The sequence below is a fragment of the Varroa destructor genome, unplaced genomic scaffold (genome assembly GCF_002443255.2).
Source record: "Varroa destructor unplaced genomic scaffold, Vdes_3.0 BEIS01000004.1, whole genome shotgun sequence".
Taxonomy (NCBI): Eukaryota; Metazoa; Arthropoda; class Arachnida; order Mesostigmata; family Varroidae; genus Varroa; species Varroa destructor.
The window spans coordinates 33381830-33407304 of NW_019211457.1; the positions used below are offsets into that span (position 1 = coordinate 33381830).

Here is a 25475-nt window from a genome sequence, read left to right on the forward strand (position 1 = left end):
CTGCCTGTCTAAAAGAGCGGAGGTTGGATCATCAAGGGAATAGTTGTTGGCTTTTAAATTTAATGAGATGCTTACGATAGGAAAAGCGACGGTGGTAGCGGCGCCAACAGCATTATCAGCATCACCACAGAACGATCGCAGCAGCAGTATTACACCGTACTAGCGGTTTCCTCGGTAGACGAAAGAAAGAAAAAACCAGACCGCGCTCTCCCTCTTGTTAAGCTGCGCTAAGTTGGCCTCGAACCGCGATGATGCTCTAAGCAGGCCGTATTGTACGGCAAGCTGCTGGTTAACATACACTGCAGCTGATGAAGTTCGGGACTGTATCATTATGGCTACCGTCGCCGCGGCCACCTACTCCGCCACTTGCGCTGTTCTACGATACCACCGTTGCTGTGCCAACACCCGCCGTCGTTTTTCCTCTCAGCACCTCCATAGACACACAAGTACATACCTATCCCATACAGAGACGGGCTAGCCTTGCAGCACGCACCCAGTCGGACACACAAAGGCGCGACACAGCACGATCTTTCACATCAAAGAGCACAGGTTCAGCATATGGTAGTCTGCTGCTGCGGCTGCTGCCGTTGAGCAAGGGCATAGCCCTGGTGCTCCGCCTGTACAGGGCTACTGGTTGGAAGCCCATCGAGGAGCCTTGAGAAAGAACTCCAGAAGCAGGTTCAGAGGCAAACCTCCTGCTCTAAATGCACGTAAGAGCTCAATGCGAAAGGGAACAGCAGTTCCTGTTATAGAATAGAGAAGGCGAAACAAAGAGCGTTTTAGAGCGAGAGCTGGCTTTTTCATGCGCAGCCGATGTTAGTGGCGGCCTGCCACAAAATCGCCTCCGCTTCGTTTAGCTTGTTGTATCTACTTTCATGGCTCTCCGCTCTCATCTTCGGGGCAGTCGTAGTGGCTGAACTTTAACGAATGCATAAAATAGGGAAGATTTTTGTTTTCTGAGAAAAACAGTAACGAAAACGAAGTGAGGTCTCTACGTTGTTGCGCCAAAACGGAGGAAACAAAGTAGCATGGCTGAACAGGAATGATCTTATAGCCCAACGAAATCTGCGCATCCTACTCGTGTTATGCTCTGGAAGACGCAAAGCAGTGCAAAGAAGAGGACCTTACATGTGGAGGTTGATTGGACTTGTTTCGACCGCCAGGCCTACAAGACCCGGAGCCTCAGATCACCAGGCAACGAGAACGAGGCAGTGCGACAACCCGTTGCTCGGGCCCCAAGAGAATTAGTTACTCTCGGTGGCCAGCATTAACTAAAGGCGGTCGCAACCGCGGCAAGCTATTTCTGCATGGTTAGATGGGATGGGTTAGATGAATTTCCTTCTATTCCATCACCTCTCTGAAACACCAACAAATGATAATTATAGCAGTAGTGTAAACACAGTCGAGGTGATGAGAGATATGAGAAACGAGGACTCTTTATGGAAGGGAGTTCTCATTGCTTGCGCCACACAACGCAAGCGTTGAGGGTGTCCGGGAAACGCGTGGGGTCGCGTGCGTGTCTTCATCAGATGATACCAATGGAGTACCACTGTGGCAATGTGGTGCTAGTTCCAGTAGTGGTTGTTGCGCTGGTGTGTCTGCTTTAAGACAAAAGGGTAGAGGGCATAAGATAAGATAGGTAGTTTGTACTGCACAAAAAGCGTACGCGGTATCATCGCTCGTACGATACTCGTATGAACAGTCGTAACCTACTAGTACTGAGAAAACGTCACTATTAAACTTGACGTGCTTGAATCTTACTTTCTATTTCAGACTGGCATCTGAGATGGATTGGTGTCCGGAACGATCGTCCTGCATATAAGGTACGTGAACATATTTTTCATATTTTATCAACGACAATATGGTTTGCAGTCATTTATATCACAGATATGTATGCACACACATAACGCAGATAAGGACAACAGCAACAACGGCAGCGACGGCAACAAGGATGAGAACGATAATAATAGCTCAGCAGAGTTATTTGCCGCCGGTGTCCGATTTGCCCCGCGCGTAGCGCCATTAATACGACTCCGCTGATACGTCGGGACAGTCTCTTGCTGCTATTGCAGTGTCATTCCTTCTTTTTCTTTTCTTGCTTTTCTGACAGCAGAAAGAAGGAAGACCTTCTTGGCCGTTGTCTTTCTTCGTTATGTGCCTAGTTTCTACTTGTTTTCATCATTGTGCTTTACCCGGCCATCTTTGTTTCGAATCTCTTCAATGGCAACGACGCTCCTTCGATAACCCAGAGGGCAAGTGGAGTTTCCATTCCGAATTATCGGTTGCTATCTCGCCTGCGTCCGCTTCATCCGCGTCCATCTGCTTTTCTATCAGCTTGCAGCACTCATCCTGCAGAAATAATGTTGATCGATATACTTGAGAGTGCGATATATTATTCTAAGAAGAATGGCAGCTCTATGGCAGGCCTACCTGCACGGGTGCGGCCCCGCAACGGGTGTCGTATGACTCTTGGACGAACGGGGGAAGGTCTGAGACCCAGGTCCTAGATGATTCAAGCAAACGATGGATCTTGAACGAGGACCGACAGGACAGATAGATCCATACGGATGAAAGTACAGGGCAAAGAGGGGCAACGGCTCGTGAGTTGACCTGTACGGTGGTGTGTCAATGTCGTTGTCAAATCATGTCAAGCTGGTACAGAGAGCGGGTTAGTGCGTTCTGTTCGATGAGCTTCTTTCCTTTCTTTCTTTTCCTTCATGATGCGTTTTCCGACTTCTTCTTAATGTGGTTCGCGTCTTTCTAATGTTTTTATTCGCAAGCTTCACCCTTTAGACGTACAAAGGTTTAGACGAGAGGACCAGCGATCGAAATGTGGGCGTCACAAAATCGGTGGGTAAGTATAAAAACATACAAGAGATAAGCTTTGCGCCTGTGAAGCAAGGCGTAACTGCGTGTGGCTTAGATTTTCGGGTAGCCCTCTTGTAAGTGCACCTTTTATGAGCCTGTATATGTTTGCATATATGCCTATAGTGGATGTGTACAAGTATAGCGTCCGTGAATACATCTCCGTTCCTTGGTTGGGTGGGCTGGAGCTTGCTGTCGCCTTGCATTGCGACTGGAGACGCGAAATCCTTAACACCAGTCTCAACTGGAGCCTGTTGGAGCCGCATCTCAGAAAGCCTGCCTAACGTACTTCTGTGACGTGCTGCTCCTCGCCGTTCATCCATTGTGATGCTGGAGTGATGTAGGGAGGAACAAGCAGGAAGCTCTTTGAATCCGGATAGGGATGACTAGCTGCGGGTACAGTAAAGCTGGCACATAAGATGTCAACCGGTCCGCGGCAGTTGTCTTCTTCCAGGATGTCTACAAGAGAAATGCTGAAAATGTTTCGGGAAGCGCACATAATCGCGTAATCCTCTTCAAGGGCAAAGCATGCCGGGTCGTACTTAGAAAAATCCAGACGCGGTATGCTACCCCTTTTCTCTGGATTTGCGCTGATCTCGACTTAAGTCCGTTGACGAAAACTAACGAAAAGCTCTAAGTGCATATTATTATATCTATGTCCAAAGGTGTGCACGAGGTATACATCTTGAAATTTGGCATGCGCCATTTTAACAAAAACGCACTTGTTCAAAGCAAATTTGCATTTGTTGTTTGGTAGGGAAGATATTTACGTTAGCTGAAACAACCATGTAAATCTTTCGCAAAAAACAAGATATTGGAACATAGTAACTGAACGGTACAGGAACTTTAGTGTAATTTATAATATGATTCCTCAGATTTCTTCTACTTTGATGTGTGCCTCTAACACGACAGGGCTAGATTATTGTGAAAAGAAATATTCTTCCTCATGCGTAACGCATGTTAGCGGCTTAGCCGCGGTATTTTTGGATATATTGCTATAGATGTAAAAAGCCTCTGTAGTGAAACCGTATGACGCTTCAATGAAAAGCGACTACGTTAGTATAGGAAGTTACCGTAGTTCGTAGGATCACAATCCTCAGGCCCAGATGGTAAAGAAACCATGCGCCCCAGCACAGTGTTCCTGATCGCCCCTGAGGTGTATTCGAGGTAATTGGAAGGAGCAGCTTTCCGAAAGGACTTTCAGACGAGTGAGCATCCACTTTCACGTCCGCACTACCACGAACTTACGAGAAACTACTGGCGAACAAGACCAGCTTTTGCTTCTACTACAATTATTAAAGCAACACGAGTCGCTTGCTAAAAGCAGTGGACCGAGGTTATATAAACTTACAGAAAGGTAAACGACGGCAAAAGCGATTTGCTGTCGACTCCTGCTGCTGACGATAGGCTGATTTTCTGTGGTGAATTGTAGAAATAAAGTTCTCGCTCGTTCAATTCGAATATATCAGATGGTGCCTGCTAGCATCACGTACCGGTCAAATGACAAGGCGCTGCATTGTGTGTAACGAAAAGGGTCGAATGGGGCTAAGCGGACTGGCGAAGACCGCTGGGAGCTGTTGCTTTCAGGTGAACGAACGAGTCCGGGGTGCGGAGTAACTGTGGACAGCGAACGGCTTAAGTGCCCTCTTTAGCACTTGTCCTAGCCTGGAGACACTGACTTGAGAGCAAACTGCGCCGGATGCTACTTCGAAGCGGTTTAAATGAGTAGGAAAGGAGAAAACAGTGCGCACTGGGACTGTGTGCAATGGGATCTCGGAGAGTTGACGCCTTGATCAAACCTGTGTGAGGCGAGATCTGAAAGGTAGCTGAATAGAAGAGAACCCAAGAGGGCGAAGGGCCTATGGAATAGGATTGCAGATCTCGGCACGTATACTCTAAACCTATCTGTCTGTTGACCAAGAACTGTACATATTCGGCGATAAGCACAGCGTGCCAGCGGAAGTCCATAAAATGGTTGGGCAATCAAATACTTCCATTGACCTGGTATGCGTACTCGACCTGAGCGGATGCTTTAAGTTAAATTTCAAAACGGACGGTAGAAGTTTACCTACGTTGTGTACCTTCCTTTGTTGGCTTCCCAGTTTAAGCTTTGTCGGTGCACGTGCATTCATTCTGCAATAGATTTCTTTCAATGGTAAAGTCAACTGGCTTTCAGCTATAGGGAAAGGAGAAAATGATTAAGACACTTTTCAGTGGATCAGGTTCGATTCATGTTAACACAAGGTCAATTTTTCGCCTACCCAGCCAAGTTTCTGCATCATCGTTGAACAGTTCTGCGGCCAGAATACTGTTGCTCGTTGATGCTCGCCTACCACCAAAACAACTGTAAACTGAACCGCGTTGTCGTCTATTAGCTTGAACTCGTTGCTATTCATAATTCTCTAATAGCATAGTATTTATTACAAACCATAGCAGTAGCTTCTTCTGTCGTTTGACTGACCGTTTCTTCTGCTTGACACGCTGTCCGCATAGCATGATACAATAGTAGCTATGTAGTGACGATGTTCCACTACAGCGAACACGATCATTTTGCACTAGCGGCTATTGCCGCATGCCGCATGGACCGCTGCTGTTACGAGATAAAAGGCGACAGAAAATAAGACCGTGCGTTAGACACGCGTGTATCTAGCAGACGGCATGGATACCACATCGGCAGTAACGGCGGAACGGGATATTCACTCATTCATTCTTAAAAAGGTGTTGGAAAGTTCCGTGCCCAAAATATCGTTTGCAGCTTTGGTTCACTAAGCATCGCGTCCAATGCACGGTCTGCTGAGATGCTCTCCCATAACAAGTAGCTTGCTAAGCTCTTGAAACACTGAAGTGGAGTTCACAACCATCAGCCAGCCAAATTTAATGTTCCGTTGTGTGACGCATGTAACGGTAGTCTATGTAAAACTATCCAAACTTTGTGCGATCCCCTAATATGTGCGAAGTAGAAAGAATTTTCCTTTTTTTCAAGGGAAAAAAATCGGCCGTATTGCTACATGTTTCTTGTCGCCAGCCAGCCAGCCAGCCAGCCAGCCTGCACTGACCTACTATCAGTCACGACCAAGCAGCAGTTACTATCGTGAGCGACAGCTTGTTCTATGGAATGAGAATAAGGATAGAAAGCGAGCGAGATCTGCGATAGAAGAACAGCGAGCAATATAGGGTGAGAGAGAGGTCTGAACACACGAATAGCAGATGCAGACCTTTGTAACACAACAATTACAACAATAGCATCGACTACTGTAGCAGTGACAATTGCAGAACAACGAAAAAGAAGCCGTCGCTTGTCTCGCGACCGGTATCCGAATGCCGTCTCCCTCGCGAAAACGAACGAGTAACTAGGATAGGTCGCTGGTTGCCGATAACACCAAAGTTGCAGGCCAGCCTGATTGGCACATGGTGCGCCCAGCATCAGAAAGAAATATATCGCAACACTGCATTCATCCAGTGCACCAGTGATACGTCAAATGAAGGATGAAAGAAATAGTAGAGGCCCATACCAGGCATCCCGAGCCGACCTGCGTGCATCATACGAACGCAGGCAGGCAAGCGTATTCACAACAAGACAGATTTTTGTTACGAAGATGCTGCTTCGCAGGTTCAGAGATTCAAAAAGAGATAATGACGGAATCTAGGAGAAGCTCGAAGGTTGAGAGGGAAAAGGTGGGGGCAGTTGCTTTTGGAAGAATTCGGGAAACGAAGTCGGCTGCTGTAGGACGATGCATGCAAATCTGCAGCGCCGAACCTCGTGGGCTTCTTGGCGGCACTTCTGTTACCGACCCCCGTCCTTCTATCGTCCTTTCATCTACTGTTAGCTGTTTCTAGCCACGATTCCCTATCAGCGGAACCTGCCAGCTATGCGTCATCGCTGACGGAGCGAGCGTGGCTTGCTCTTGCGCATTTCTCGACTTCGCTCTGTCTGTATAAGCATGTGTACGTGTGTACACAAAACGCTGTAGGTCACGGCGCCTACCCGTCGGTATCCAGCTAGGCGCACCCCCTGACCGATATTAGCAGGCGTACCATGACTAATACCTCCAAAACATCAGGCCGTTGGACTGACTCCCTCTTTTCCACGTCGCGCTCGCCTCGTTTCATTTTGAGGACCTACGGCTCGACTGCGGCCGAACATGTGCACACAGGCCGGTCGTTTCGTACGCAATGTCATTGTATAAAGTTGGACAGAAAGTAGCTTATGGGGGTGCGACGGCTGCGAGCCGACTAAGCTTCTGCGGCAATTTAACCCGAACGACGTGACCAACCATAGGGACACGCAGGGGTACATGGTTTCATTCTTAGTCGGCCTTGTAGCAGTGCTGTGCTGGTTAATCGAAACTCTACGAAAAATCCGCTCGAGATACAACTGCATTTCAATAAAATGCATGCACTTTTCCTGTAGCTAATAATCGGTAACTTTGTGAATACGTTCGTATGAGACGGTGTCAACCATGCAACTTGAAACGTTTCACTGGTCTCTTCGCGGAAGATATAAAAATCTCTTCCGAAAAATGTCTATATGGCAGCTAGACTGAATGGGAACTACTAGAACATTAGTCGACGAAGACGGCCTGTTGGGGGGAGAGAAAGAGAAGAGGCGGTAGCGCCAGCTCTGACTTGGCTGTCGACCATGGTGGGACCAGCTTGCTCATCGCCCGTAGCAACAAGCGGCTCAGCGAAACAGAGTTAGTGGAGAAAAAAATAATGCGAACATAGGACTTACCAACGCTGCGGGGATTCAGACTGATTGACGTAAAACTGACTCGAAAGAGAACAGAAGAGTTTTTAAGCGGGAGAGACTCAATTTCCGAGTTTCCCGTGTGCGCCTGGTTGTCGTTGTATCGCTCTTCGCGTCGCGTAGTTGCCAGAAGCGAGCTCCCTTTGTTTCTCCCTTAAACTTCCTATATCATTAGATCCATTCCTATCAAGTGAAAGCTTTGCCATGACACAGCTATTTGAGCCACCGAGCTTGTTCGAATCTGCACCTTCTTTGCCGCTACTACCTGCTATCTTTCTTTTCTTTCGATCACATGGCTAGTAGCCCTGTGCAAGGTTTTTGTAGTGGAGCCGGCTCTGATTTCATTGATTTCTTGACTTATCTGGCTGCGAGCTGGCTGTGTGACGTTTCGCATTCTCCCTCAACATCCCAATCCCCCTTTTTCCGTTAATAATATTTAGCAACAATGGACTTGCTGCACCTATTTCGAAATTCTGAAGAGATTGGCTACAGAATTAGTGCAGTTGCTCTTTCATTGAAGTTAATCAACGCTCGGGGGCTAAACCCCACCTCAGTCCGTAACTAGGCGATGTGTAACATGATAATGAGGGCGAGGAAACGCATAAAAAAAGTAACCAAGAAAAAGATTACTGCCGGTAGCGATAGGCCACGCAGCCTTCCGCGTGTAGACGCATTTCTCCCGGGCTATTAGATAAGGCCACCATCATCTTAGGTGAAAAGTGCATGTCGGTAGTGAGACGAGACAAAGCGTTCGCCGGCGTTTGAGTAGAAGCAACGATGGCCAATGCTCGCTGGCTACGGTTTTTGATGTTTCTGCTGGGGACTGAGGGCTGCAGAGGGAAGCAGTAATCGATCGAGGAGCTCAGGCTACTCAGAGCCGCAACGGGTGTGGCAGGAGGGCCTGTGATACTCACCTAAGTTTAATCGAAGTATGCTGTGCGATGGTGTGGGTGGCGAGTTAACGCTGAGCGCGGAAGGCGTTTCTAACTGGTGCTGCTATCCACCTTTTTGAGCCGAGTGCAAGCGGCGCATATCATAGCGTTTCTGCTGCTGCTGCTGCTACCGTCGTCAAAAGATAAGGGGTCCACGTGCAGCACCTACAAGTACGAAGCTTGGTTGCTCGCGTCAAAGATCTTCCGCCGTTCTATTCTTCACTTCGTTGCTTCTCTGTTCCGCATCTCGATAATAAGTCGTTCTGTTTTCTATTATTTGTAACGTTGCTTAGTCTTGTGGCCACCTGGCTGTCGATCGACCGTCGGTGTTCGCATGTCGTGGCCGTATCGTGCAAAATATATTAATATGACTGTTGTTAGGGCTGCCGTATGTGCGGGGTAAGGGCTATCGTTTCATCGTAGTTGGGGCCGTTTATGAAAAAAAAATCCGTTAAAGAGAGACAGCGAAAGAGAAAGTGGAGAAGTCTATACGCACGAAACATTGGTAAGAAAATGTGCGTATAGAGTGTAGCGAGGAAGAGCCGGGTGGGAAGCTGCCGTTGTCGTCATGATTGTCACACTGCGGCGTCATTCTTTCGTCCTTGCCTACCTCTGCATGCGCCTCATTAGCGCACTCAGATTGCCGCCGCAGCAGCAGCTAGACTGCCAACTGACAGCGACCATCGCTCCCCTCCTCTCTCGACCCATTTTTCTCTCTTGCTTTCTCTCTGGCGTCCTGATGCTACTCTAAGCGGCAAACTTGACAGCCAGCGACTCAAAATACTAGCTCCCTGTGCCTGCCTGCCTGCCTGTCTCGTACCTTATGTGTTGTGGGGCGGTGCTATATGCGCGAGTCTGCTAGTGCTAGCTTGTCTGCAGCGTCTTTGCAACAGTACACATATATATGTATAAATGTATATATATATATATATATATATACACTTTCCATATAGGAAAATAGGGAAAGAGGGAAGAAAACGGTAAACACAGTGTGAAGGCACCATTGAAGTGTGATATGTCTCAGCAGGAAAGTTAGCTGCGACCCAAAAATTAGAGAAAAGGAGGGAGGGAGAAAGAAGATATGGGTTATTAATCATGAGGACGAGAAACAACCGTTACATCTAGCGAGAGTTGATGAACGAGTCAATTATAGAATGAAAATGATTTATAGAACGAAATGAAACTATTCCTAATTTGACGTTACAACGCCAAAGCAAGCGGCCGCTTGAATACGCGCGCCGTGTGGATTCTCTCACGCAGACAGCAAACCCAACCTAGCCCCCCATAGCGTACTCTGACAAGCGACCGACACAAAGGACACAGCAGATGATATGCAGATAGTAACTAAGCTAGCTCATTTTTATTATCGGGATTATTTTTTTTATTGCACTATTGAAGTTACATGCAAGCGGATAATATCAAGTTTGTATCCACGAGTAACTTCCTATAGTTAATACAGCCTGTAACTATTTGGCACGGCGTTTTTATTTGTCCTGACAGATGCTTCCGCTCGTCCACTGTAAATTAACTACGTCAAATAAAATCTTCCTTGACAGGATTTAATAGAATAAACCTGTGCATTATTAAAACTGATTATTTTATTGTATACAAGAAGATGCGGCGCGGGTCTTTGTCATGCCGACAACATCCAAAACAGTTTGCCAATAATTAATCACCTTTACATTATAGTGCCTTCCCTTCTCCGATTTTGACTTCTCTTCCTCCCTTCCTTATCTTCGTTGTCTTCCTCTATTTTGGTGTCTCGAAAGACCGACGAATATTATTGTCTCTGTTCGTTACGTGTGCCTGCCGTACATAAATGCACAGACGGAATTTAAAAGTGTAGCATATAAACAATATCACAATCACTGTTCTCGGGTAATCTTCATTCATTCATTCGATTTGTTATCACCATGGGGCATCATTAGCGTTCAGAAATTAATTTTGCTCGAATCCTCTCTCTGAACTGTATATAAGTGCACAATACACCGCTGCTCCTGCTTGCGTTGATGTTGATGAGTAACAAGTTACACGTAATGAGTGGTTACCGCATCACATATGTGTACGTATATAGGGTTCCACGACAGCTCGCCGGATTCCCACGGCAGAGAAAAGACAGTGAAATATCTAAAAAGAATGAATAGGTGCCATCCGTGACCCAAGTGCACTTCTAATGATCCCGTTGTTTCGATCAGGGGAGTTGTAAGTTAGGGTACAGCGTTGCAGATTGCTTACGAAGACTTGAGATATAAGTCATAAGTCGCAAAGGTCAGACAGGTACTCTCTGAGGAAGATAAAAGCAAGTGATTAAATGGTTTTCGATTTTTCTTTGACGAGAACTTTTTCATTCATAATGTAGAGACTAATCACAGAAATGATAGCTGGTTTTCTTGCGTTTCAAAGCATGTGCGTATCGTAAGGAGAAACAAATTTTTGCTCAAGGTTCATGTTCTGTGTATCGTGTTCACTGAAGAGGCCTACCTTATCTGTGATTCGTACAAACGATTGTGTAAGTCGTGTATAGCCGAAGTGTGTGAAGGAAGACTATGTTTTCCGACGAAGTAGCCCATCGGTTTATCTCTGTTGATATTGCAGAGCGAGGTATGAACGTATCTATCTATCTATCTATCTGTCGAACAGCCGGATTTGAACCCCGTGGATTACTATTTATGGTAATGGCGAGTAATTATATTAAACAAACATTCCGTCAGGAATGTCAGGTCTTAAATATTTTAGATATGGGAAAATTTTCCACTTTAGACGCCGCATTATACCATATACTGTACCACCGTGACGGACTATGGAAAGCACACAGCAATGGTGCGTGGTGGAAACGCAGCAACGCATGCATCTAGCAATACAGAATCGCTCAATTGTATAGGAAGTACCTACCCGTTATAAAAAGAATAGCGCGGTTCGCTCTTTCGCTAATCCTACCAATGATGTTACCCTGAACGGCGTTACTTCGCTGTCCTGTTGTCGTTGTTATACGATATGTTAGTGACACTTATGATGCTGGTAAGTCGACCTGCTTCGGTCCTGCCCTCCTTTACTCTACCAGCCGCTCCGAATGGCGCCGTGGCTACATGCATTTTAACTAGTTTCTGGACTAACGTCGTGCCGCCATAATTTGTTGCTATTAATGTTATTCATGTACAGTCATAGTTGTAGAAATCTCTTCTACTACAAACCTTTCTGCAAACGTAGAAGTCACAACAGCTACAGCTGTCGTCGCACACATATATGTACACTGTGCTGACGTTGTTGCCGTCCTCTTGAGGGGTACAACGAGAGCGCGTGGTCGCAACGGGCAGTCGTTCGTCAATTATTGACGCACACTGCCGTTATTAGCAGATAGTTCGTTATCCAGCGGACTCACAGCTACCGCTGACTTCTCGACATGTTTTCCTCTCGGTGTCGATTGCCGGTGCTGGCATGGACTGTTTTTTTCATTCTGCTTAATTCTCTCCTGAAGATGATTTATGCTGACATCAACAAGTGCTGAAAAAGGCCGTCTGAAAACTAACTGTGCATGATTCATCACGTAAATATCATGGCCTACAATTAACAATACTCTAGCGGTACATAATGATGCTATTGTGCAAGCTAGCGTATCAAGTTGGTGCCGAACGTTGAAGTGTAATGATGACGGAGAGGTTAATGTAGTTGATTCCGTTAACCCACGGGATGACGCTAGCGATAACCGTCTGCAAAGCCCTCCTCTTCTGTCTACCAGCGATAGTGGCATATCAGTATAGATATATATATACATTATATAACTGAGATTATTATATGAGATATTCAGATGCACTATTTCTATGGTTGTACCTGGTGCACGATCATAATTATTTCGATCGGGATAGTTAGCCGGCACCAGTCGGGCGTAGTGTTGACGCAGTTCTGGGCGTGGAATTCAAACTATTTATCACCTGTAGTTTATTGACTTGGTTATCTATTTATGGATCAATAAATTTTATTTACCAGGTTCATACAACAGGCATGCATTGTCAACCATGCTAAAGTAACTGGCCTCTTATAAGTCGTCACTTGCCTCCTATGCTCCCGCTCGCCATTTATTTTACATCGTATAAACAGCATTGGTCAATTATTACTGTTATAGAACGATGCTGCTTGTAATTCCTCTTCAAGACCTTCGCAGATGCTCATGTAATTGTGCCCCGTACCTCTTACGTCGGCCCTTCGCCGCTGAGGTATGTCTGGTGCGTCTATCATTTAATATTTTATGATCCATATACGACTGTCCAAGGGTCTGCAAGCCCGCAAATTTGAGGTAAGCGAAGATGTAGGCTATTCTAATATATTCACGATATATACGTATCGCAATACTAAATAAAAACCAAATCGTACCCGCTTCTCATCTATCGAAGGGCAACACAACACAGCGATAATGAAACACAATATATCGCTCTACGCAAATAAATATGAATGTAGGCGTACGCTCATCCTCTCAAGCAACACCACGAAGAATAAGTGGATGAAGTGGGAGTATGATGAGATGAAGATATATACTCGTTCGCGCGGCCGATAATTGCTTCCGGTGCCAGTGCAGCGACCGACGCTGTCGTTTTGCCCGCTGCTGCTGTTCCTTTGATGAAAATCGAGTCATTCAGTAAACGAGGAGAAGAAACCATCATTCGCGGCAGACGTCATCACTCCCGGCTGTCATTAATTACCGGCATCTCGCTGCGCTTGCTCCGTCTTTCCGTTTACCTTCCAGACTCGGTCCTTCTCGGGTAGTCTCGATCACTGGCTTACTAGTATCATTGCTGCTGGTATGATCGTTTATATTAGTGATGGTACTACTAGCAGCTGCGTGATTCTTGTCCGATAATAATCTGCCGGCCTTCGACGATACAAACTTCACCTCGTTTCAAATGTTGCATTTAAACTGGGAAAACCTTTTCAGGTATTCGTAGTAGGGAGAGTGAGTGCTACAGCCAAATTCCACTTTTTCTAGAAGAAAACAATTAACTTGTCATGGTGAACACCAATAGCAAAGCATGAGGAAAATTTTCTATTTAGACGCGCCACCCAGTGTATATGATAGCACACAAAATGGTACAATTTATCGTACCGGGTGTACACAGTTGACATGATGCGTAAACGTGTGCGTGTCGTGTCGCGGTCACGGGTCTCGTTGCTAAGCCTTCGTTTGTTTACAAAGCAAGAGCGAAATGATATTGTTAGCAGCAAATCTGTAAAGATAGAGCGGCTAGATGTATAGGTTGAAACAAAGATGAGGGGCAGACGAACATTTTTCACTGCAACATAATTAACTAACACGAGGGGCGTCGGCAACAGCAATGGCGATGGGTAACAACATTCATTGTTGTCATTACCATCGTGGCTTTGATATACCAAAGAGATTAACGGTGCGTCGCGGAATGACCGCCTAGTCGAGGAGATTGGTCATCGACTCGTCTCCATCGTCAGATTTGGCGATGAGGTCACCTTGTAGCATATGGGAATTGGCCGACATAAAAGATGACACTTCGCTGTGGCGGAGATAGTCGGAGGCAAATAAGGGAGAGAGCAAATAAAACAGATACAAAGACAAAAGAATATGTACGGAAGGTCGCAATTCCATTTAACCGCAAAACGTGCCTTTTGCCGATGTGCTCGATGAATAAACATCTCCTTTAATATAGGCATTGTTTTTAAGCTATATACGTGTGTTCGAAAAAACTGCTGCGCGACGTTATTACTGAAGTTTTGCGAACAGTTTTGTCTCGTCTAATGCACAACAAACAACGAACAGATGTGAACGAGGATGAAATAATTCGATGGATGGATGGATGGATGGATGGAACGACCGACATTTTGTAGATCGTCTTCATTCTCTAGAAATACAAATAATAGAACGTTACTTCGCTATGCTCGACGATCTGTGCCGTTGACTCTGAACCGTAGCTGAATTTAGACTCGTCTTTGTGTGGATGAACTAACGATCAAAAACATTTTGATTGATTTGTTTCACAGAACGAAAAGATGACACGACAACGCTACAAAGAAAACTCAAGTACGCAAGATGAATGTTGGATGCTTCAGTCGATGTTTTCCTAAATATAATGTATACTTCGAGCGTTTCACATGTACTTAAAGACGTACAAACTGAAGCACATGTGGCGTTTTGCGGCAACATATGGTGGGTGGCTAGCGAACATACCCTGTGTGAACGGTCTGACGATTCGATTGAGCGATAGGTTCAGTGGTTCGTAGAGAATAGGAATATCGTTATAGGCTGGATCGTAAAAGGAGAAATTGTCAAAGGCGATGACGACAACGCACGCCTCGTGGGCAGTTTGGTAACGCATAGGTCGCGGTCGCTTGTTGAAGCCGTTTATACCTCCACTTGCTTTCTGTCTCTTTCTGCAGCTCTTTTATCGTCTTGAAAGGGCATGGATGGTTGAGCCGCGCTGATTCTATGTCAAGGTGGTCGCAGCGTCTGGCAGACAGCTCGGCATGCTCCAAGTGGATGGCTGTTGGAACCACCGAGAACATGGGATAACGGCGCTGGTAAGCGAATCCTCCGCAAAGGGTCGGCCGAACAAACCACGCACGACTCAGCGTTGACTAGTGCCTTCATTGCGGTGATGTATGCCACTCGAAAATCGTTTTGTCCCTGAGAGCGCTGCTTGCCTCGGGTGGTTGCTGGCACTGAGAAGGGCTTTCGCTAGGACGAAGTTAAGGGGGCAAAGCCAAGGATCCGCGTTGTAGTAGTATTCAAACGGAGAGGTTGTCTTTGGGAACAAGTCACTCAAGTCAACGCCCGATGTCAGCCAGGTTCTACAGCTAGAGCCAGTCGTTCGGCTGATGGAGTTGAAGAGGGATATAATAATGGTGAAATGATCCGGTGATGTAGTCGGTTTGGGGCTCTTGCTAAGTTATCGTTTCACATAAGGACAGTATACGGCAGATGTAGATCATCGTGATGTCTACGACAGGAAGAATGAGGAGTTCTTCAGGTCGTTGTCGTTCTATTCGTCGTCGCTGTCAACAGCCAACAATTCACAGTCGAAGAGTTATTTCAATGTAATTCAAAATTGTCGTATAATAATACCGTTGCTATGCTACGATGGAGCTCATGTTCGACGAGAGCTACTGGTCTGTTCCAATGTTCAATGCAATGCACTATAGTGTGGAGGCTACGAAGAAAAGAACTCAAGCCAGATAAATAACAGCGGCAAAACTAGGTGAGTGACTAATACCAAGCTGGTCTACGCTTCACTCTTCGTGAGCTTTTCTCTGTTTGTTGTCTGCTTGCTGCTGAAGCGGGTGCCAGAGATCAACAGAGCCGGCAGCCTACAATCCAACGGTCTTGTCCTAGTCGTTGACAGGAGCGAGTGCTCGTGGCAATATTGTAGCGCTGGGGTCGTTATGTTATCGCGTGAGGGAGCGAGAGGCCAGGGCAGGGGGTAGTATTGCCTATTGCGGAAGGTCGGGTACAATAATTGTGACTTCCAAGTGTCGATGGCAAAGTCAAGCCAACCTTTCTTCCTCCTGATCTTATAAACACTGGCAGCCTGCTTCGCTCCTGACACCTAACCTATCTTCGTGCTACTCGTAAAGTACCGGAGGGTCGAAAAGAGCCACTTGGTCAATGAATTGTACTTCATGCATGCGCCTTCCATAAGCATTGGAACGGTCCGTCATTATCGCTATGAGAACGGTTTCCTTGGAGAATATTATCCGAATCTAGTCGAAATCCGGTAAACTAGGATGTTGAAAACCACTTTACCAATAAGATCCAATTGAGACAATGCGTACTAACAGTATATAAATAATTAGTAATCAGTAAATATAAATTTGAAGCAGCAGGACTTTTGAGGCAGATCGGTCTATAGTGTTTCAAGGATGTACTGGCAACGTCAGCCCCTTAATCATGAAGGGTGAATATGGTAAGGATGTCACTAGAGGCGAATAGGCAGGAGCCGCGACCCAGGTCACCGTTGAACTGGCTGAAAACGATTCCTTGTCGGGGCAGCTCGACAAGGAAGGGTGAAGAGCGGTGGACTGAAGTGGCACCTATCATCGAAGTCTATAAGAATTCGCCAGTGGTAGACGAATCAGCTACTTTCCAGACAGGCAGGATTCTATGGCTGCTAGTATTAGCTTATCGTGATTTGAACACGTTAACAATGCAACGGCTAACGGTAAGGCGACGTTTTCTAGCCTCTATCGACTCGGATACTGGCTAAAGTACTCCTGCACGCGGGGCATGCGTGGATACGCGAGCAACAAGAGAAGGGCACAAGTCCCATGGCGACAAGCCGCTGCGACGCCGTTCTGCTACTGCCAATTTATCAGTTGGACCGCCTGCTTTTGGAAGTGTGCATTAAGGATTAGATAAGGAAAGCAAATGGGGCTGCAAAGGCATCTGTGCCTTTCCGCAAGAAACCTCTTGGTCAGCATTGCGTTCAATAAAATAAACACACACTCTTATTAACCTACTCTCGAGGCACAGACGCATCGATGCGTTCAAGCGAATATGAATACATGTACCGATACACGATATGTCGATTTCAATGATAAATTGTCTTCGGTCGTCGCCTTTCCTTTATTAGTTGCAGCGGATACAAGCAATTAAATTGAACAGATTATTGGGACAACAGACGTCATTGAATACTAATGATGAGAGAGAGAAGGCCTGCCATTACGATAGACAGACAAAACCTCAGCGGATCAGGGTTGAAGTTGGCCCGTGTCACTTTCACTGGCATTATTCTGAGCATACGCCTGATGCAAAGTCGAAAGCTGAAACAACCTGTGGACGAATGGTCTCGAGCCGCGCGATTACGTTTTATAACATGTGCTTGTCTATATACCATTGTTATCCATTATTATTATTATTATTATATTCAACGTAGCATTCTTAATTTCTACTCGGCGTAGCCCATACGCAATGCGAGGCCTGCACCCTTATACACCCATAGTTCTTCTGGGGCATTGATTAGTATTGTATGTTATTGCGCATTGTGACTGTTTCTGCCAGGTCTTACGGCAGCCATCAACAATTTTACTTTGGGCCAATCATCGCATTCATTTAACACCGGAAGACACATGTCTTATTTGCTCGTCTATCGCGTCTGAACCATGTTTGCGACTACAGCTGTAGCCACCCCGCAAGCATTGGCTGGTACCGTTTGTGCTGTTGCTGGTACTAATTAGTCAGCAGTCCTAACTACGCCGTGCATGGTTAGTCATCAAGCAGTACATTGACCTGTCGCCGGCTGACCGACTTCCCGAACGACTGTCTCGGTTGCCTTTTTTTTATTGTTGGGTACTGCTGTTGTTGATCGAGCGATCCGGGCGCCACCTCTTCATGGCAGACGCTTCTTGCCCAAGTTCTTGGACCTAGTACAAATTTTCCCTCTCTCTTTCCGATTTGCTCTATATTTCCCTAGGTCTATTTCTCTATTCTACTGAATGCATACCACTGATCTGCTCTGAATTCGAGGGTACTTTCATGGAAGTCCTTCTAGAAGAAGATCCTTTGTAGCAGCAATCGTCGACATTCTTGTTATAGGTACTACTAGAGGAAAAGCCTACCCTGCCTTCCGTCTAACTCGTCGATTCAGGTCTAGTCTCGGTCAGCGTACCCGACACAGCCGGACTCACCGGCAGTAAATTGTCAGAAGAATTACGTGTTGCCGTGAAGAAAACAAGCGTAGTGGAGTTTGGGGGTTTAGCAGGGTAGCAAGTCTTGGCCTTGGAAGGAGCTGGAAGTCCTACAATAGGGAGAAGTTGAGGCTAACGGCTGGTCTGGACAGAATAGGGTTGCGGTAACCACCAACAGCAACTGCAGCGGCCAAATGTCTCTTGAGTGGGAAATCCGAAGACTCATGGAGCCCGACCATCAATATAAGGCAAACAGGAGCAGAAGCAGAGGCAGCAGCAGAAGGCCAACCTCCTGCACTCAACGTACAGAGCAGAAATAAATGTGGGGGCTAGCAAGGGCAGTTGTAGTAGCTCTGCGAGATGGTCTAGTAGTGTTCGTTGTCGTAGCTTTTTGCCGGACGATCTCGTGCGACGCTTCTCATAAGGCTAACGTTGTGTGGTTTTGAAAGGTCTGGGAAATCTCGCTCAGGTTTCCTTCCTGAGTAGTCTCACAATCAAAAGGTTCGAGGAAGCAACAGCTTTTGGGGCAGATGACGCAAGAGATGATGCGAGTTTCTTATTGCGCTATAGAACAGTTAAGTAGAAGCAGGGTTTTTGCCATGGTCACCTTTATCACTCGTAGTAGCGTTCCGTTCAGGGTCATCGATATGTTTATAATATCATATGATTATGGTCAAGGTGCATTTGCCAAGCGTTCGAGTGATGCGGTTTGCTCGTTTTAACTTTCTGTGCAAAGCGTCATATTTACTTGAAGGTATATCAGATGTAATGACATAACTGTTACTTGTATATGGTCATTTTCTGCTCGTTGATACTATGGCATACAGATGCGCAAACTAGAAAATGCTATTTTGGAATTTGTTATCGTTAACTAAAAAATCTGTGAGGAAAAAATTATAGCAAACTCTGCATCTGTGCGAGCGTTTCTAATTTATAGGGACAAGCGTATCGTGGTATTTTTGTATTTTCGGTGTATAGGCTTAGGCAAATATGCTTATTCAAGTTAGTGTATTACGTAAATGCCAGTACAGCTGTGTGGAAACAAATGGCCATTACCTTAATATGGCCATATTTTCTTATTTCATCTATGCCTGCAACTGCAGAGAGCGACAATGTAACCTGTAAGCCTCGACGGATTTAAGAACCATTGCCACTGCAGTACTAGCGGCAGTCTGCTGCACCCTACAATAGATCTGAATGACTTCAAGCATAACGTAAACAGGCATCCAGGGACATATGGCCAGACGGCCTCTCCGGGTATACATTTGCGTATATGGTCCACCCGACACTAGATAGAATGTTCTATCTAGTGTCGGGTGGGAGAGTAGCTTTTATTTCGCTTTAGTAACAGATCATACATGTTGCCGGGGGTTGGCAACGAGTATCTAATAGCTTTTATCGACACCATACATAACGAGTGTATAGTACTAGATATACAAGATGTTGGAGTCGCATAGAGGAGGGGTATCAGTAAGGGACGATGTGTGCACAGCGGTCAGTCAGTTAGACAACCAGTAAGCGTGGAATTCCTTTTCGTTGAAGAAAGTTGCGCTTAGTAGCTTCTGCTACTCGACCTACCTGGCCAGTGTCGAATATTTATACCATCCACATAAACTATGGATAATTCGTCACGTTCTCGCTCACGCCGTGTCTCAGATATCTCTCTCTCTCTCTCTCTCTCTCTCTCTCTGTATTTATTTCTATGTAAGGATAAAATTCTATGACGATTACGTTACCGTCAAGAAACTTTATGATAGCCCACTGACCCCTTCCTATGTTGCCTCCCCATACATACACACAAATATACTATGGATGTCGTAGCAAGACTATGATAAACCATTATTACACGTAATCATCTGAGTGATATCCGGTAACGCATGCACCTGGTGTAAGCCGTTGATTACTGTGACGCAAACCTAGTTGTGTGGCCGCGCCCGTAGCTGCTCTGTAGTTGTTGTTGTTACCTTACATTGGTTCATTTGGCTGTAGAAAATGTCTGGAATAACTTACGTAGCTGTTCGTTGTGCCGTAATGCAACGGCACTGATGTGCAGTGCCATGTGATGAGTTTTAGCCGCACCTGCCAAGCAGCCACTGCCAAGAAGGGGGAGTTGGCTCTTTGTTTCAGGGCTTTTTCCTTTTCTGCCAGTGGGGTCGTGTTTTATCGGTCAACGGCCCCGCAGCCTGTTCTTCCCTTCAACGGCAGCTATTCCGACTGCTAGCTAGGGAATGGTCGCGCTATTAAGGAGAGACAGAAGGGCAGAGTCCACTTTGCGGAAGATTGTTCGAGAAATAAGTTGGCCCTTCGAGCAGTCCCCTCCGCGCCTTACGCGAAAAGCAAGCAGTGGCGTAGCAGGCAACCGAATCGTTCGACAAGCAGGCTGCTGTTTCACCCTCGCATTCACGACGTGCCCTACCGGCCCACAGACTAAGACATTGATCCTGTTGTGGTGACTGCATTTGTTTAGGGGGTGTGTCTGCCCTCCATCTAAGCCTGAGCTTGTGTAAGTATGGGTGCTTATGTGGGCCTTACGGAGATGCTTTGCCAGTTTCTCGCTCTTCTCCACTAGCTTAATCTATTAGTGTACATTAGCGACTATGGTGATTCAGGAAAGACGGCAGGGACTAGATGAGCCTGGCGCGCCGTTCAGCTCTTACGGAGAGGTTAGGCCAAATCCGCAGCCACAGCACGGATATGAAACTACATCGTCAGGTCAAGGGGGATGAATGCTGGCTTGCTGCTCTCTGGCGGCTAGCGGTCCACAGCTACAGTAGGACTGTCACGTCTATTCACTCAGAGTAGACACGGGACACTCCTTCACTCTCGCCTTTTGTACCTTGGGAGTGCACTAGGGGAAGTAGTATTTGCGTAGCAGCTAACAAACGAACCGTTGTTAACGTGTCCAGTAGCGCCTTGCCGATCTACCCTCCCCTCTCATGTGCCGTTATTATAGCATACACAGACGAGCCCTGTATGGCCACAGTATATATCTGTATAACAGAAGTGCGGCTGTGATCACAGTTCCGTATTTGTGTGTTGCGCGACTGAACGAGTGAACAATCTTCATTAACAACAAGAATACTACGTCTACCACAATGTAGTACTAGCGAGTCCTGCTATTACTGCTATGGTGAAGCTTCACTCCTACCACTGTTCGCCTTTTCCATCTACTTAGAGCAGCTGAAGTCCGCTCGCCTTCGTCCTCGGTAGACTCGACTAGTTACCCCTTGGTATCACCACGCTCCGACGATCCCCTTCCTTCACTGCGCTTTCCACGACTCGTACGGCTTCGACGAGTGGCCGGCGCAGTCGGATCCAGCGGTTTACATCGTTGCGTCGTGGTACCAGTGGCAAGGAACAACCACTCTCGTCTGGTTGCTTTCTCGAAGTATATGATGTGATACCATCCCTTCCAAGCATTTCGGCCTAGTTTCGTTCGGCGCCGGGGAGGGGCAAATAGCTTGACGAACACAACTCTTGAGACTGCCGTTAACAGTGGATGCTGGTGTGGCTACTGAGAACCCACAAGGCCCAAAGGCGGCAAGAGTGAGTGAGAGGGCCTGGACATAGCCGAAGCAGTACGGGAGGTTGTGTTTAGACGCATTGGTGTCGGTTTGCGACTGTTGGGGTGGTCCAATTAGAGCGACTTTGATCCACTCCATTTGCACGCTTTCTGGTCTTTCGTCTTCTCCCTATAGCTTCTGCGCGGATAGCTCTGCTTATGTGTCGGAAATGAGGAGACCCACACGCCTACTTCAATATACTAACCAGCCAGACGGGTGCACGGAGGTTGGGCTTGCTGGAAGGCATACTGAATGTTTCTCCGATCAACCCCAACAGGCCGTTTTGCAGCTGACGGACCAGTGACGAGATTACCCCCTCGCTTAGGACTACCTTACTCATATAGTTACGTTTACAGATAGAACCATATGTATATATATATATATATGCAAACTAAATTCAGCTCGCATTATTCGCTAAAGCTTCTTTCTATACCATAAATTTGCATCGCTTTGCAGTGTTTTTTTCCTATTATAGTATATAAAAGGTTTCTAGTATAGTCTGAATCAGACCGGCACGCATCGAGTAAATGGTACGCTTTGACATGGTAAGCTGGGGTCATATTCTTATTGTAGCTCTAGTAACAAATTTCACCCCCGCTGATTGACGCAGTGCTATTATCATTGAGTACTATGTTCATATATGTGCATATATTGATTTGCTGATTAATAATGTCTCGAGCAACCCCCTAACAGTGCAGCACTCAGTAATACTGAAGGCAGTTGCTATTTGTCGCCTTCTTGAACCTAACGATGAGAAGGACGTTGACGCTGGTCGTATTGGCTGCCTCATGCGTCAAGTGGCCTATTCAACAGCTGGCATGCTGTCGCAAATTCTTCATCCCACATCTATTCCTACATGTAATATGCTCGTAAAGGTGAATCGAAACGTGATATTTATGACAGAAGCACCAGCAGCGATAGAAGCCACAGTCTCAAGACATTGAAGTGGGTTAAATCGAAAACATCTTGACGTTCTTAACTACTAAATTTGACGGTTGACTTCAGCGCTATCCTCTAGTGACCGCCAGAGGCCTGCTGGTCGTTTCTGGCGTTTTTCGAAGGTCCGCGAGCGTTGGCCATTCTACAAGTAGTTGTAATAACGTTTTGAATTAATTCAATGTGCTGCGACGTGTAGAGCTGCGAAAGCACAGTCAAGAACAAAGGAGACGTTCGTTTGTCTCCTGTCACTAGGTGTGGATGTTGATTTTTTCGTCGCTATTTGTATTGAATAAAATTAATAATCATCTCAAATCCCTTTGAGGGGTAGCCTAAAAAAGAAAGTTCGTAAAGTGTTCGTATAGTAGCGAAATAATCTATACCCGATATAGTCGTCTGATGAAGGCGAGAAAAACAAGCTCTGATTTCATAATGTACCAAACTGTTGATCCTAAGCACAACTTTCATAACCTCTGCTGAATGGTTTCAAAAAGTTTATATTTTTACCGGAAGGTTATCTATAGTAACAAGTTTATAGCTTTTTCTTTCTGTACCGTGTTTGTACACTTCACTGTTTCCCGTTGCGTGTAGCCATCTACAGTGCATTATATATTATTAGCAACACGTACCTACAGAGCGAACGGCTCAACCATTTAAGTAAGAAACATTACAGATTTCATTCAGGGTTCGCTGAGTTGCCACGATGTAATATAGCCCTTTCGTCTTTGTCTTTTTGTTCTTATACTTTCATTTCTTTTTTGTGCTCGCTCTGTAATGCCCGTTAGTTGCACCTCTACATTGCCCCTGCTATAGGCACGTCCCCAGTCTCGGAGCACTTGTCACCAATGGATAGATTAGCCGGTCGGGAATATTCGCAGTTCTTCTCGCTACTTCTGCTGCTATTGTGCTTATTGTATAGCTGTTGTCGCCCTTCTAACTCGTCTCTACTCCCAAACGAACCAAACCGTTCCTACCAGCCTCTACCTAGTACCTTTCGGAAAACGGTAAACTCCTTTATTATTTGCACCGCACAGTTTTCTGGAGTAGTGGACGATTGACCATTGATATTTGTTGTTTAATAGCCTTCCTCTATTGGGTTTCGGGTTGATTCTTTTCTTTGCAAGTTTGCTGATTAGCCGGCGCTTAAAGCTATACAAACTTCGTTCGCGGTTCTCCTCATCCTCTGCGTGACAACATGGAACCACGCAAGGATGAACAAGGATGTATCGATATTCGCGTTACTGATGGCCGTTTAATGTTTCTGTTACGCCACTCGCTTTGTAATGCTGTTGTACATACAATTGCATTGAGAAGGTATTCTGGTGAACCTGACTCAGTTGATTCGAGCGGTGCGCGAGAACGTGACGGAATTGTACTTGCGGCGAGCTTTGCGGTCTCCGACAGATTGCCGGTACGCGTTCTATTGCCGAATTTATTGGTAAGTAGCGCCGCTTGTGAGCGCTATGACGAGTTCTCTTAAAACCTTCTCATCACACCGCTGTACGGCCGTTCGAACTGTGGAAGGAAACCAGGCATGTCGCCAAATTTTTTTTTGTCAATTAATTAACCCTTGAAGCTGCTACAGTGCTCTGCTTCCGCTGGTGCTGATGTAGATCATGGCAAAACGAATGCAAAGATCCTGCTTGCGGGACGCCTAAAAATCATGCTTGCTATGGACCCTTGGGAATACTAACCAACGACACCTGCAGCGCTGCCGTTGCTACCTTCGTCCTCTGGAACAATGGCCGCCAGTGCTCCTGCAGTCCCCCACTAATTTTTGATGAAACTAAGCAGCTTCCAGGAAACGAACAGGTCCTCCTGTAACAACTATAGTCTAAGCAACACCAGCGTTTCTGGCGTTCTTTAGATTACTGCTGCTATCGGATGCTGGTCTTCGGTAGCCGTCAGTCTGTAGTCGCTACTGATGGAAGTGAATTTTGTATCTTATTTTTGTCTTCAGTTAGCTGTTGCCACTGGTCGAAATTTTCATTTTTGTGTCGTCATCATATTAAAAAAAAATGACAAAAATGAGGCGCCATTTGTGTATTCGTATGCGTTGCAGCGATGCAGTAGTGGCAATATGTGACTGTGTGGGAGCATTGGGCGGGAGCAAGCGGTACGATGAGAGATGCATGATCTCTGTTTGTCTGCCGCCTTTTGTCGTTTTGTGTCGTTGTGAGTATCGTTGCTGGTACTGCTAACTCTCCTGAGCGGCTCTTAACTTTAGGAGACAAAATCATCATCGAATGCTGGATAAGCAGCACGACTACAGGAAGTAGCAGAACAAACATGAAAACTATATATTTATAGCTGTTTTTCTTCCTCCCGCTTTTATTTCTCATTTGTTTGCTTCTTTCGTTTTTTTTTAATCGGTATCATTCAGGGATCGGTAGCTTCACTCGTCCGTTTCGCTTTTCTTATCGTGATTATTTCATAGCACTGCATACGTCTGGTGGCGGGTGAGGCGGTAGGAAAGCTAATATGTAGTTCTGTCCATGTTCCATGTCCTCATTGTTTCGAGGGCCGAAACGTAATCAGCAGGAAATCAGCATGAACCGTTCGATTTTTTCTAACCTGAGCCGCTACTTTTAGATGAATCATGGACGGATGGACGAAGGAAAACACATGGAAAGCGTAATGCAAGCGGCGGCGGCGACGGTGGCAGTGAATAAGCTGACATCGCAACGTAATCGTCGCCTCAACGAAAAGGAGCTCGCGGACGAAAATAGCTAACGTCTATCGCATCTGAAGTTTTTCTAGGCACGAGAACGTGGAAGGGAACAACTGCTCGCT

General features: G+C 46.1%; 1 protein-coding gene across 9 annotated transcripts in view; it reads left to right on the forward strand.

Moving 5' to 3' along the window:
* Positions 1–25475, forward strand: part of LOC111248619 (latrophilin Cirl-like) — a 451353-nt gene that overhangs the window by 33939 nt on the left and 391939 nt on the right. For all 9 annotated transcript variants that reach the window (XM_086988339.1, XM_086988338.1, XM_086988340.1 and 6 more), the window contains one exon: positions 1774–1823. The gene's annotated coding sequence lies outside the window, so the exon portion shown is untranslated. The remainder of the gene's footprint in view (positions 1–1773; positions 1824–25475) is intronic.